Source organism: Herpailurus yagouaroundi, unplaced genomic scaffold (genome assembly GCF_014898765.1).
Source record: "Herpailurus yagouaroundi ecotype Mexico unplaced genomic scaffold, PumYag 152352, whole genome shotgun sequence".
Taxonomy (NCBI): domain Eukaryota; kingdom Metazoa; phylum Chordata; class Mammalia; order Carnivora; family Felidae; genus Herpailurus; species Herpailurus yagouaroundi.
The window spans coordinates 1-12,622 of NW_024422915.1; the positions used below are offsets into that span (position 1 = coordinate 1).

The 12,622-nt window shown below is 48.0% G+C and overlaps 1 long non-coding RNA gene across 1 annotated transcript; it reads right to left on the reverse strand.

Moving 5' to 3' along the window:
• Positions 1–3,026: 3,026 nt before the first annotated feature.
• Positions 3,027–10,830, reverse strand: LOC121026731 (uncharacterized). The gene is made up of 3 exons (XR_005788431.1): positions 10,660–10,830; positions 3,762–3,854; positions 3,027–3,215 (listed from the first exon to the last, which is right to left on the reverse strand). It is a non-coding gene; the product is annotated as an uncharacterized LOC121026731 (long non-coding RNA).
• Positions 10,831–12,622: the final 1,792 nt, after the last annotated feature.

Consider the following 12,622-nt stretch of genomic DNA (forward strand, 5'->3'; position numbering starts at 1 on the left):
TTTAACCTTGAAAGTCAGAGTTACCTCATATAATATGAAAATATTAATAGAAATTTCCATGTGTTGACAGAAGAGTGACATGGTGGAGAGTCACATGCAAAGCACCTTGCACAGGCAAATGCGAAGGACTCATGGTTATGGTCATTGTTACCAACCGTTCTTTAAAGTCCATCCCGATCTACCTTCTTCACAAAGCTTCTTTGACTTCTCTAGCTGCATAACAATCAAGTCCTAGTGCACTGTGGGCACCAAGTTTGACCCTGAATTTTTTTCCATGTGGTGGATGTATTAGACATATCTTCCACACTACACTTTTGAGGACACAGACGGTGGTTTTTCTTCATATGCCTTTTGTCTTCTGTCCACAGCACTTGTGGAACCTTCTGTTCAGAGCTAAGGGAAACATGGGGTGGTTGCTGCATCCACTGTTATGTCCATGTCTTCTGAATCTAGGCTACAACGGGCCTGTAACCCGCATGCAATTTCAGCTGGGGTCTTCCTCCTTGCTGCAACCTGGGAAGACATCAAGCCTGGGTTTGAGCAGAGTTGGCCCGTGGCCAGTGGAGGGGGTTGGGCAAGGGCCTACATGCCCGGCAGCTTCATGGCTATGGTCCCCAGGGGCCAGTGAGTCTCCTGCTTTGTACACCCTGTGGAATCTTCATGGGCAACATATTGAAATTGGAAGAAGGGTTTTTACATGAAACAGTCATGAGTTCTATTGAATGAGAAGACTTTGAGAAGCAAGCTAGGGAGATTATGGGAACCAACTTCTTGACAAGGTTATTATAGACTATTTTTCACCACTACATTAAGATTGGTTAGCAAGGCACTGGCCCTATATTGGTGAACATAAGGGAACAGGGCCCTGCCTCTGCCTTTCTGCACTGGACTGAGGCTGTCTTTGATGCTGAGCACCATGGAGGTGCATCTGTGTTGGACTGGCTGCTTGTAGTAGGACTACTCCTAAAAAATGATGTGTATGTATTTTTCATAAATATTTCACCTTTGGCTGACAGAATTGTTTCATTTCTAATTGATCATCAAATACCCCCAAATACTTCATTTTTTAGTTTCCTAAGTGGTAAATTGTCCATAAATGTGTGAAGGAGGGGCTCTCTGTTTAAAGCAATAAGCTATTTTAAGTGAATCCTTTTATAAAGCACAAAATCCCATTTTAGTGAGGAAAAAATCTCCCCCCAGTTGATCTAATAAATGGCATTTCTCTTGCTGTATATAGTCACTAATGTACTAGAATTAGCTCATGTCTGAGTGGCTCTTGAAGACCACACACGTGGGCAGAGCAGTGTGGTGGAGAAGAAGGGAGATCGGAGGTGAACAGAGCACCCGGTGTTCCCACTCTCACATAATCCATTCAGAGTCCTGTGAGCTGGTGTTATTGTCCATATTTAGAAAGGGAGAAAGTGAGGCTCAGGAGAGGTCCATGACCAAAGTTGTACGCAGGCACGGGCAGGGCCAGAACCCACACCAAGGGCACTTCACCACCTGGCTCAGAGGGGCCTCCCAGAGCTCACGGTCCTCTGGTGCCTCAGCTTTTCAATGGGAAGCAACCTGGGCAAGTGATTTAGGCTCTGGGTTTTGAAGCCACTCTTACCTGCAGTTCTTTGAAACTAATCTCAGGGTTAAGCCCCCTTATTCTTAAGAAAGGAGATGGGTTGTCATGAGATGCAGTTTTTCTGGGTGGTTCCACTGTGGTAGTGCAGAATGGTGGAGAAAAATGGGGGCTCAGTGTTTCTCTCCTAACTTTCCCAATACCTGGGGGCTCTGGCAAGTCACTTTTTCTTTAGCCCCTCTTCTCCAGGATGAAGGTCATCCTCTAAGACCACCAAATTATTTAAGACAACAAATAGCTCAGTTGCCCTATTTTGACCAGTAACTGGGGTTAACATTTTTAATGGCCAGGGATTTTTCACATCTTACAGATAATTTAGAGCCACAAAAATAAAATTCAATTTTACACATACCAACACATGAAAAAATGATGAAGTTGGAAGAGCCTTTCTATTTTCTTTTTTTTTTTAATTTTTTTTAACATTTATTTATTTTTGAGACAGAGAGAGACAGAGCATGAATGGGGGAGGGGCAGAGAGAGAGGGAGACACAGAATCGGAAGCAGGCTCCAGGCTCTGAGCCATCAGCCCAGAGCCTGACGCGGGGCTCGAACTCACGGACCGTGAGATCGTGACCTGAGCTGAAGTCAGACACTCAACCGACTGAGCCACCCAGGCGCCCTGAGCCTTCCTATTTTCAAAGTGCTAACTGGACAAAATTTTTCTTTAGCATTCCTTTAACTGGTGATCTACCTAAATGCATATATTTTGTTTCTAAAATTAGAATTAAGTTTTTCTTCAACTATGTTTTTCTAAATTTTTAAAATGTTTATTATTTTAGAGAGAGAGAGAGAGAGAGAGACAGAGCATGAGTGGGAGAGGGGCAGAGAGAGAGGGAGGCGCACAATCCCAAGTGGGCTCCAAGCTCCAAGCTGTCAGCACAGAGCCCGACACGGGCCCACAAACTGAGATCATGACCTGAGCTGAAGTCAGATGCTTAACTGACTGAGCCACCCAGGCGCCCCCAAATATTTTTCATTAGAGATAATTTATCTGGCATTAAACTATTGCATGAAGTGTATGTGAGTTAATTTATTTAATAAAAACAACCACAGCTAGCCTGAATCTTCCCAAACTATGCTCTGTGAAACTCTAATATCCTGAGATGTTAACAAAGCATTCTTTGAAGAAACTGTTTTATAACTAAAGCCTTCAGAAAATACTGAGTCGAACAAAGCAAAATACAGTTAAAAACATGCAGGACAGCTTCTGAGGTTAAAATATGTTAATACATTTTTGAAGTAATTGTCTATCACTATGTACCAAATTGCCTTAAAACTTAGTGACTAAGAACAGCAAATGTCGAATGGTGCCCAAAATTTCCGTGGGTCAGGAGTTTGCGGGCAACTTGGCTGGGTGGTTCTGGCTCAGGGTCTGTCATGAAGTGGCAGTTAAGATGTTGGGTGGGGCTGCATCATCTGCAGGCTCGACTGGGGATGGAGGAGCCACTTCCAAGATGCCTCACTCACCTGACTGGCAAGTTGGTGCTGGTTATTGGTGGGAGCTCCCAGTTCTTCTCTAGGTGTGTGTCCCCACAGCGCGGCTTGTGTGTCCTCATGGCATGGGGGCCACCTTCTCCCAGACGATCTGCCAGACAAGAAGGTGATCTTTGGGAGCCATCTGGCGGCTGGTTCCCATGACATTACACGATCTTAGGTAGAGATCACGGTACATAGTTTTCCTCAAACTTGCTTTACCACAGATAATCACAAAATCCCTTTTTTTTTTTTTTTTTAGGGAATTCTGATTCCTGGGGTGTGTTGATATCTTACTATTCTACATGTTGTTCAGCTCAACCTAGCACAGGTTGAACTGCTGTCCACCACCCTGCATGATGCCAGAAGACCGTTTGGCATCACGGTGTGTGCGCGCATGCATGAACCTGTGTGTGGGGTGTGTGGAGCCAGGATCATGATATGAGGCTGGGTGGGGTGCACTGTGATGGCAAGGTGAAGTCTGGGTCTCTTTGTGTAGACCCCTGAGTTGAAGGAGCTCCTGGGCATTCAAACTGCACTCCTCCAGATGGGCCTTCCCTTGCTGCACATGCTGAGTTAGTGTTGCGCTCCGACCTCTTTCTTGCCATGGTCACAGAGTCCCTTGGAGTCTCTCTCTACTTCTCAGTCCCTTCCTCACCTTCTGCCTGGATCCTTTGTTCTCCCGCACACTAAAGCCATCTTCCAGGATTTTCTTTCACAAAACACCCATGATGACCAAATCAGAAAGAGCCTTTAAAACAAGATTATGAGTCATTAGCAACAGAAGAAATCACTCCTCCCTTCTTTGCTGTCAAGAGACTCTACTCAGAAACAGCTGCTTGTTGTGCACTTTCTGGGAAAGATTGTTCTCCCTCCTGCCCATCCCAGAATGTGTCACATGTGAGGTGGGAAAAGAAAGACAAAAACAACTTGAGATTTTATATCAAATTAGATTGAGTATTCATATCCTTCCATATTGGAGCATTGCTTCTATTGCAGGCCTGTCTCCACCTGCATCGACACTGGGGCATAAACACAACCTTCCTAATAATAAGGCTTCACTGAAGTTCATTGCCCAAGAAATGATGTCTTTCCTGCTTCACGTTTGCAGTGATGCTCCCATCCACCTCCCAAGCGCCTCCATCTACGGAAGTTGCCTCACATTTTCATGCTACAAATTGGGCTCATTCATTTCGCTTGTTCCTAGAAAAAGTGGGAGGCCATAGCATTAGCATCTGAAGGCTGTGATTCTGATTAACATACTGCTGCTAGAAGGTGGGGTTGTGATAATTAGCATCCCCAGGCAGCCAGGCAGAGGGACTGGAAACCACGCATGTTACTCCTTACATACCTTGCATGATGAATATGGGAAGGCCCATAAACTGTCCACGATCTTTTTTTAAACATTTTTTAAAAAATGTTTTTATTTATATTTGAGACAGAGAGAGACAGAGCCTGAGCAGGGGAGGGGCAGAGAGAGGGGGAGACACAGAGCCTGAAGCAGGCTCCAGGCTCTGAGCTGTCAGCACAGAGCCTGACACGGGGCTCGAGCTCACAGAGTGTGAGAACGTGACCTGAGCCGAAGTCGGACGCTCAACCGACTGAGCCACCCAGGTGCCCCTGTCCATGATCTTAACTTACACAATCTTAGAATGGGAGGAGACGGCCATTACTGAAGGTATCACGCAGTGGAGTATGAGCTCAACTTGTGTGGACACTTGGAGCATCTCTGAGAAGCAGAGCCAGGCAGGGTTAACAAGCCTCTTTCTCTCTCCCTCTGTCTGTCTCTTCCCTCCGTGTGTGTGTGTGTGTGTGTGTGTGTGTGTCTTTGTCTCTCTCTTTTCCATCTGATGAGTGATCTACTTGTCCTTTTTTTTTTTTTTTGATATAAAACAAACATTTTATTTTATTTTTTTAGAGTTTAACAGTATTATTTATTTATTTATTATTTTTTAAATATAACTTATTGTCAAATTGGTTTCCATACAACACCCAGTGCTCATCCCAACAGGTGCCCTCTTCAATGCCCGTCACCCACTTTCCCCTCTCCCCAACCCCCATCAACCCTCAGTTTGTTCTCAGTATTTAAGGGTCTCTTATGGTTTGCCTCCCTCCCTCTCTATAACTTCTTTTTCTCCCCTTCCCCTCCTCCATGGTCTTCTGTTAAGTTTCTCAGGATTCACATATGAGTGAAAACATATGGTATCTGTCTTTCTCTGCTTATAGCAGCACTTACAACAATAGCCAACTGATGGAAAGAGCCTAAATGTCCATCAACTGACGAATGGATGAAGAAGATGTGGTTTGTATGCTCAATGGAACACTACTTGGCAATGAGAAAGAATGAAATCGGGCCATTTGCAGCAACATGGATGGCACGGGAGTGATTTCCTTTTCCATCTACCTCACTTGAAGTGACCTCCTGGGCAAAGCTTCCTTATTGGAAGGAATCTCTTCCTTTGTATCATTTTCTTCCTTCTGTGAAGATCAGATGATCCACTCAGGATATCTGGTCAGAGGGAAAAAGGGAAGTGTTTCCTAGACAGGGACGTTCTGGAAATTTTCAGCTGTCCTTTATACGGAGGACTACCAGACTTCGAGTACACAAATTTTTTTTCCCTACACAACTGCTGATTAAGCACCAGAGTTGTTATTACAGACAAAAAAAGGGTGGTTTCTAATTCTGTTGGGAGAAGATAAAGACTTAACCTCTTCAACAAAATGCTTATCAGGGAGTTTCGAACTCTTTTGTCAAGGACTTGTCTCCTCAACTGAAGAGGGCAGCCCTCCCTGCTCCTTCAGCAAATCTGCTGATATTTTCACTTGTTGATACATTTCCCCAAAATGCTGCACAATCATTTTTCCCTTAACTGTCTCGTGGAACTGCTTAGCATGTTTTTTCCTGAGTAAAGGATGACAAAACTGTGGCATGGAGACAAAAATGGATAGATCAGTTACTTTGAAGGAACTCTTCCTTGGCTTACTGCAGACCACTGTTCTATTTCGTCTCCATGAAAGCAGCTTCCCGTAAAATCCAGTGAAAGTTGGGCAGCAGATCAGCCAAACACTTAAGTAGCCTGCTCTGCTTCTAGAACTTGGCCTGTAAAAGAATGTCCCCGCCACTAGTTTCGGGCAAATGGGATCTCAGTTATTGAGAGAAGGGTGCGTGTCTTCTTGGTAACATGAAGAGTTGTTGAGTCTGGTTTGCTCTCAGATTTACTCTCTGACAACTAGCCAGACCCCAGGTAGATGGATGAATGGGGTGGGTTGGGGCAGGGTGCCCACATGGACAACTTGAGCCCTCTGGGCCAAGCGACCGTCTTCAGTCACCGATTCCCAGATCCTTTGCCATGAGCCTTCCACTGCATCATAGACTGAATCTGGAGATCATTGCTGGCTCCTACCTGTGGAATGCTCTGGAATGGGATGATCAATATGGAGCCATCTCTGAGTAGAAGACTTAAGAGCCACTCATGGGTACACCATCTCTCTTTTCCCTCTGCTGTAAGACCAGCATGTGCCAGGGAGGGGCTGCTCCTTCACCTTCAATCCTGGATTCCTGGCAACCTGGAGCAGGCTGAAGCTGAAGCCAACCCTTTTGGCTCTGACATGAATGAGAATTAAGCCTTGGATGTTAGAAGCCACTAAACTTCTGGAGGTATCTGCTAGGGAAGTGTAAGCTTAAGGTGACTGATCACGAGGTTAAGTCCATGTATATAATCAAGAGTTGATTCATGGAAAATCTGGGCAGGCTCATGTTTTGGGGCTGTAATTGAGATAGCAGGGTGAAGGATGAGACATTCAGAGAGTGGGAAGGCTTTAGGGCAGCTGCAGGGTGCAAGAGAGTTGGAAAGAACTGGAGAGGAGAGGAAAGGTTTCAAGTCAAATGGCTTTAAAGCTCTTTGAGAGAAAAGACTCTACCAGAAGCCTTTGCACAAAGGCTGCTGAGACTGAATTTCTAAAGACTCAGGTCCTTGCAGCAGTTTCCAGTGAGAGGTGACAGGAGGCCAGAGGGAGGAAGAAGAGAGAAATGAAAAGAAATAACACAGGGAAGTCTTCAGGGCATCAGCAAAATCCTCATTCAGACGTCCGGTGAATACTTCTCATTTTATCTGGTATTGCCACTGGGGTAGGTGCTGTGTAGTTCAGGAAGTGCATGATTATCGAGGGAGGCATATCAGAGTTTCACGCAGAAGCACAAATTGTTTTCTCCTAGTTTTTGTTGGAAAAAAAACAGGAGCAGGAGGCAATCCCCGCTGAAAGACATTTCTACTTGCATTGGGGCATGTCATTTTTCCACGGGGCAACCAGAGGCTGCTGTGGAAAGCAGCCCAGCCTCTCCTTAATATGCTCAAGGCTGCTAGCCTTGACAGAGAAGGCCCTAGCTGCTAGAATCACAACTGAGCAGATTCTCCCAATTGGTTGAAATCTTTTTTACACGATATTTTTATGTTTGTTTGTTTTTGCAGAGAAGGGCAATTGATAAGAAAACCAGCTCATATTAGGCATTTAGTAAACAAAGAAAGGAAGAGTGATTTCCAGGTTCTCAGTTGATCGAATAAGATCTCCAACATCGGTGTCCTTTATGCACCATTTTTTTTTTGTAGTGTAACTTCTTTTTTTTTTAAGTTGTATTATTATTATGATTATTGTTATTTTTGAGCGAGAGCAAGTGGGGAAGGAGCAGAGAGAGAGAGAGAATTCCAAGCCCAATGTGAGGCTTGAACCCACAAAGAAAACTGTGAGATCATGACCTGAGCTGAAATCAAGAGTCAGATGCTCAACTGACCGAGTCACCCAGGTGCCTCTTGTAGTATAACTTCTTGGTTAAACAGGAGCTAATCTACTATTTTAAAATAGAAAACAGTGTAAGTGGGGTGGCCCTGGTTGAAGGGAGGTAGAATCCAGAGCCCTACCCCCTGGGACTGGACACCCTTTCCCCACCTCCAACTCCCTCTAGCTGGCAACTTCCTCTGGGCATGGCGGGAAACCCATTGCCCACCCCTTCACCCACCCAGGGCTCCTGGGCCATGTGGCACCACTCTCAATGACCAAAGGTCCTCTATCCTAAACTTAATCTGCTAGGAAAGTGAACTACAGATTCACAACTGTGGGAGGGGCATTGAAAATCATCTAATCCAGCTCCCTGGCTTTATAGTCAAGGAGACTCAGGCCCGGAGCGCTCTTGTTCTGGGAGACATGGTTAGAGAATTATAGAACCTGGACAAAACATCAGGTCTCCCGGTGCCCATCCAACAACCTCATTTATTTTCCTGTATACCATGATGCTTGCTTACCTTTTAGAAAGATTAGAGGAAAACAGTACTGGCCAAAACAAAACAAAGGGGACCTTCTTATTGAAACCCAGTTACTAGGTACGTATGGTTCTCTAGGATTATTCCTCAAGCAGTCTGGCTAGCCATTTTATTCTTTTGTGTGTCTCAGACACTTCACAGTCAACATGAAAATGGTAAACCCATAACCTCGGTGAGGCAGCATTTTATCCCTCCTGGTTGCTTTTTAGCTCCGGGCTTTATACCTGGGGGTGGTGGGTGGAGGGATTTGATACTGAGAGACAGACCGGAAATCATCATGGAGAGGAAGGCTTATCATGGGCACAAGGGGTGTCCAGGGATCCCTCAGTGAAAGGGGCAACTTCCCCTTCTGGGTGCCCACAAGGCCTGGAAATCTCTTTCTACCACCTCCTGTCACAGGCTTTTCTCCAGCAGTGAGCATGTCACAGGGGTTCATGGAACACTCAGGAAGTACAAAGAAACATAACGTCCAGGCCTTTTATCCTTTGCAAAGGCACAGGGGACCGCCAGAGGCCAGAGAGCAATCCAGCTTTGAGGATGCAGTCCTACCTTTTGTAGGAAGGTTCTACACTTTTCCAGCTGAACTCTGAGCAAGGGCGATGGAGTGTCTCTGCAGTCACCTGTCCCTGCTGACTCAGGGAGGAGACAAGTCTGACTCAGGCTAGCCTGGACTAGCTTGGGACATAGAGGTGGTGACATACAGAGCCAGGTGACTAGAGTGAAGCACTCAGACAAATCGGGGCCAGGCCACTGGCTGAGGACCAGGGCCATGGACGTTAGTAATAGTCTCACAGTGCAGTTACGTGCGTGCAGGGTTTGAAGTTGATGTACATCTATAGCTTTCCATACTTAGGGTTAACGTAATGGTTTAATAACCTACCGATAACTTATGCCATAGCATGAATTCAATTCTATTCACCTTATTATGTTGTCGCTTTGCAAATTCATGAGTTAAAAGAAATTGCTTCGTGTGTGTTGGGAAATTAGAGCAGCTGTTGCTTGGAACTGTGCCTGTTGCACAGGATCCAGAATCGTACCCTTGACCTCGGTCTCCACGAGCTTCCTGCAGGAGATGAACCCAGAGAACAGTTCCAGGCAAAAGAACACTTTGACCCTGGCCTCCATTGCCATTCTCTGGAACTTTGCTGTATATCCCGCGGAGCAGTCCGGCTTCGACTTCAGGTCATGATCCCGCAGCTTGTGAGTTCAAGCCCGGCGCCCAGCTCTGTGCTGACAGCTCGGAGCCTGGAGCCTGCTTCCGATTCTGTGTCTCCCGCTCTACATTTCTGGCCCACGTGGACTCCCCTGGGATATCTTGTCTTCACCTCAGTGGTGTGGCTGACCACGGCCCCATGGCCTGACCCAGATCAGGAGCTGTGGCTGTTGGGGCACTGCTACACCTGCTGTGTGTCCCCCCGGGGCTTTTGGACGGAGAGCTCCCAGGACCTCCTAGCTGCTCTCACAAGTTCCCCCAGTGCCCAGGGTCCCCAAAGGCCTCCCTGCCGGGACACCTGCCACCTCTGGAACTCGCACACACCCTTTCAGATGGGGGAAGGGCCGAGGGCACTCCTCATGGGGATGTGCTGCAGGAGAGGGCCTCCTGTAAAGTCACCCGCCAAAGCTCCTGTTTTCACCTTCAGATTTCACTTTAGATAGGTGTCAGAGGTCAGCCCAGGCTGTTGGAATGAAGTCTGGTGGGTTGTTGACCTCGAGCAGAGCAGAAATGTCTTCTCCCCGCTTTTAGGCCTGGAGGATATTGTGGGTAAGAGCCAACATGCATGTGATGGGATGAGCCCTGCCCCACCTCTGCCAGCACCCGCCCTGTCACCTCAGTCTTCTGGAGGCAGAATGCGGTCCCTTCCCCTCAGGCCGTCTGAGGGCCCGCAGCTCCAGCAGGAAGCTAGGCGCTGGTCACCTGCCTTACCCAGCGGTGACTGGTGTCCTCCCATCTGACCTGATGGGGAGACGCCCCCGGAGAGCACACAGGGATGGTCACCGAGGGACGAGGGAGGAGCCCGGGGCGGGGTGGGTGGGGCTCTAATATGTCGCTCCTTATCAAAATCTCTCGAAGCCAGGGAACGTCCGCGGATGGAAGGCAACCCTGGGGATCGTGAAGCCTAGTGGTTCTCAAACTTAGGGCACCAGCATGATAGAGACTGTGTGTGAAGAGCTCGGTGTGAAGTTTGGGCCCCGGGTGTTATGTGCTGGGAGCTGTCCCGTGGGGGAAGGTGACCCAGTGACCTGTTCGTCCGTCATGCGTTGCTTCCTCAGGGAAGACTGGGCTGCGGCCAGGGATCTAATCATGCGAGCCCTGGACACGGAGGGAGTGACTTTGTGTAACAGGCTCTCTCTGGCGGGCTCAGGACACCCCGTTCTCGGAGCCCCAGCTCCGGCAGAGAGGCTCCGTGTTTATCCGGCCCTCACCTTTGAAAACTGCCAACACTAACGGGCAGACGGCTTGTTACGTGGGACACTTGATTAAGTAAAACCAGAGCTCTGTGCCCAGGGGAGCAGCCGGAGGACGGAAGGCTCTGGAGGGAAGGGTTGTGTAAATACTGGTTGAATAATTGGGTTTGTGTGTTGATTAGATAAGGGCGGAGAAACTGAAGCCCGGTGAATAGCAATTAGTAATGGCCTGATTTGAAAGTCTGAGGCAGGACCGCCTGGCACCGCGGGGCGGAGGGGGTGGAGGGTGGATTTCCCTGATGGGTCTGTGGCGGCTGAGATAATGCCTGGTGACAAGGGGACAGAAGTTAATGCCTGGTGACAAGGGGACAGAAGTATGGGACCTCGGAGTCTGCATGCCCTCTCACAAGCCAGTCCCCAGGCCTATCTGCCCGACGTCCTGTCCTCAGGGGAATTATGAGGACAATCAGACAGATGGGAGCGCTGCCCCTGGGAGGTTAAAATCCTATTGAGGCTGAAGTCAAATTTTGCAGGTTAACCAAATCCTATGTAAATATTTGTAAGCATCACAAATGTCATGAGCAGCCATTAGTCAGCTGGGGAGTCAGCCCTGGGGACCAGGAAACAGCCGGGAACAGCATGCACTGCTTGTGAGCTGGGTTCTTTGTACTAGCTGTCTATGGGGCTCTGGGACATAGATGGCCTCATCTTCACTTCATTGGAGGGGAAACTGAGGCCCAGGAAGCTTGAGTAAACTCGCAAGTGTCCACCCTAAGAAGAGGAGGAGCCAGGATTCGAATCCATGTCTGCCTCGAGGCACCGCCCATGAGACAGGAGCCTGGGCGGGAAGGACAAAAGGGACCCTGTTGAGCAGGTAGGTCAGCTCCACTCCCGAAGGTTCTTCTCGTTCCTGACCTTCGATGACCTTTGAGTGGTTCTGAGTCAGACCAGGAGGGCCTGAACTGTGTGTCTCCTGTCCCCCGAATCCCCATGTTGAAGTCCTAATCTCCAGTACCTCAGACTGTGACAGTATTTGGAGACGGGTCCTTTAAACAGGGGGTTGGGTTACCACGAGCTTATTAGGGTGGGTGCTAATCCACCGTGACTGTGGTCCTCCTAGAAAGAGGAGAGGGACACCCAGGTGGCTGAGTTGAGCGACCGGTGACAGTCGGTTGAGCGTCCGACTTTGGCTCAGGTCATGATGTCACGGGTCATGGATTCAAGCTCCCCGTCAGGCTCTGCGCTGACGGCTCAGAGCCTGGGGCCTGCTTTGAATTCTGTGTGTCCCTCTCTCTCTCAAAAATAAATAACTAAACAATCAAAAAAAAAAAAAAGATGAGATTAGGAGTACACAAGCAGAGGGAAGGCCGTGTGAAGACACAGGGAGAAGATGGTCTTCTGCACGGCAAGGAGCGAGACCTCAGCAGGAACCGACCCTGCCGACAGCTTGATCTCGGCCTTGCAGCCTCCAGAAGCGTGAGAAGATACATTCCTGTGGTTTAAGCCCCGCGGTCTGTGGTACTTTGTTACGCGGACCCAGCCGACTAATACAGGCAGAGGGCTTTGATCAGCGCTGCCGAAGGCCTCTCTCTCCTCTGCTCTGCTCCAGATGCTTTTTTAAAAAAAAAAATTTTTTTAACGTTTATTTATTTTTGAGACAGAGAGAGACAGAGCACGAACGGGGGAGGGTCAGAGAGAGGGAGACACAGAATCTGAAACAGGCTCCAGGCTATGAGCTGTCAGCACCGAGCCCGACGCGGGGCTCGAACTCACGGACCGCAAGATCATGACCTGAGCC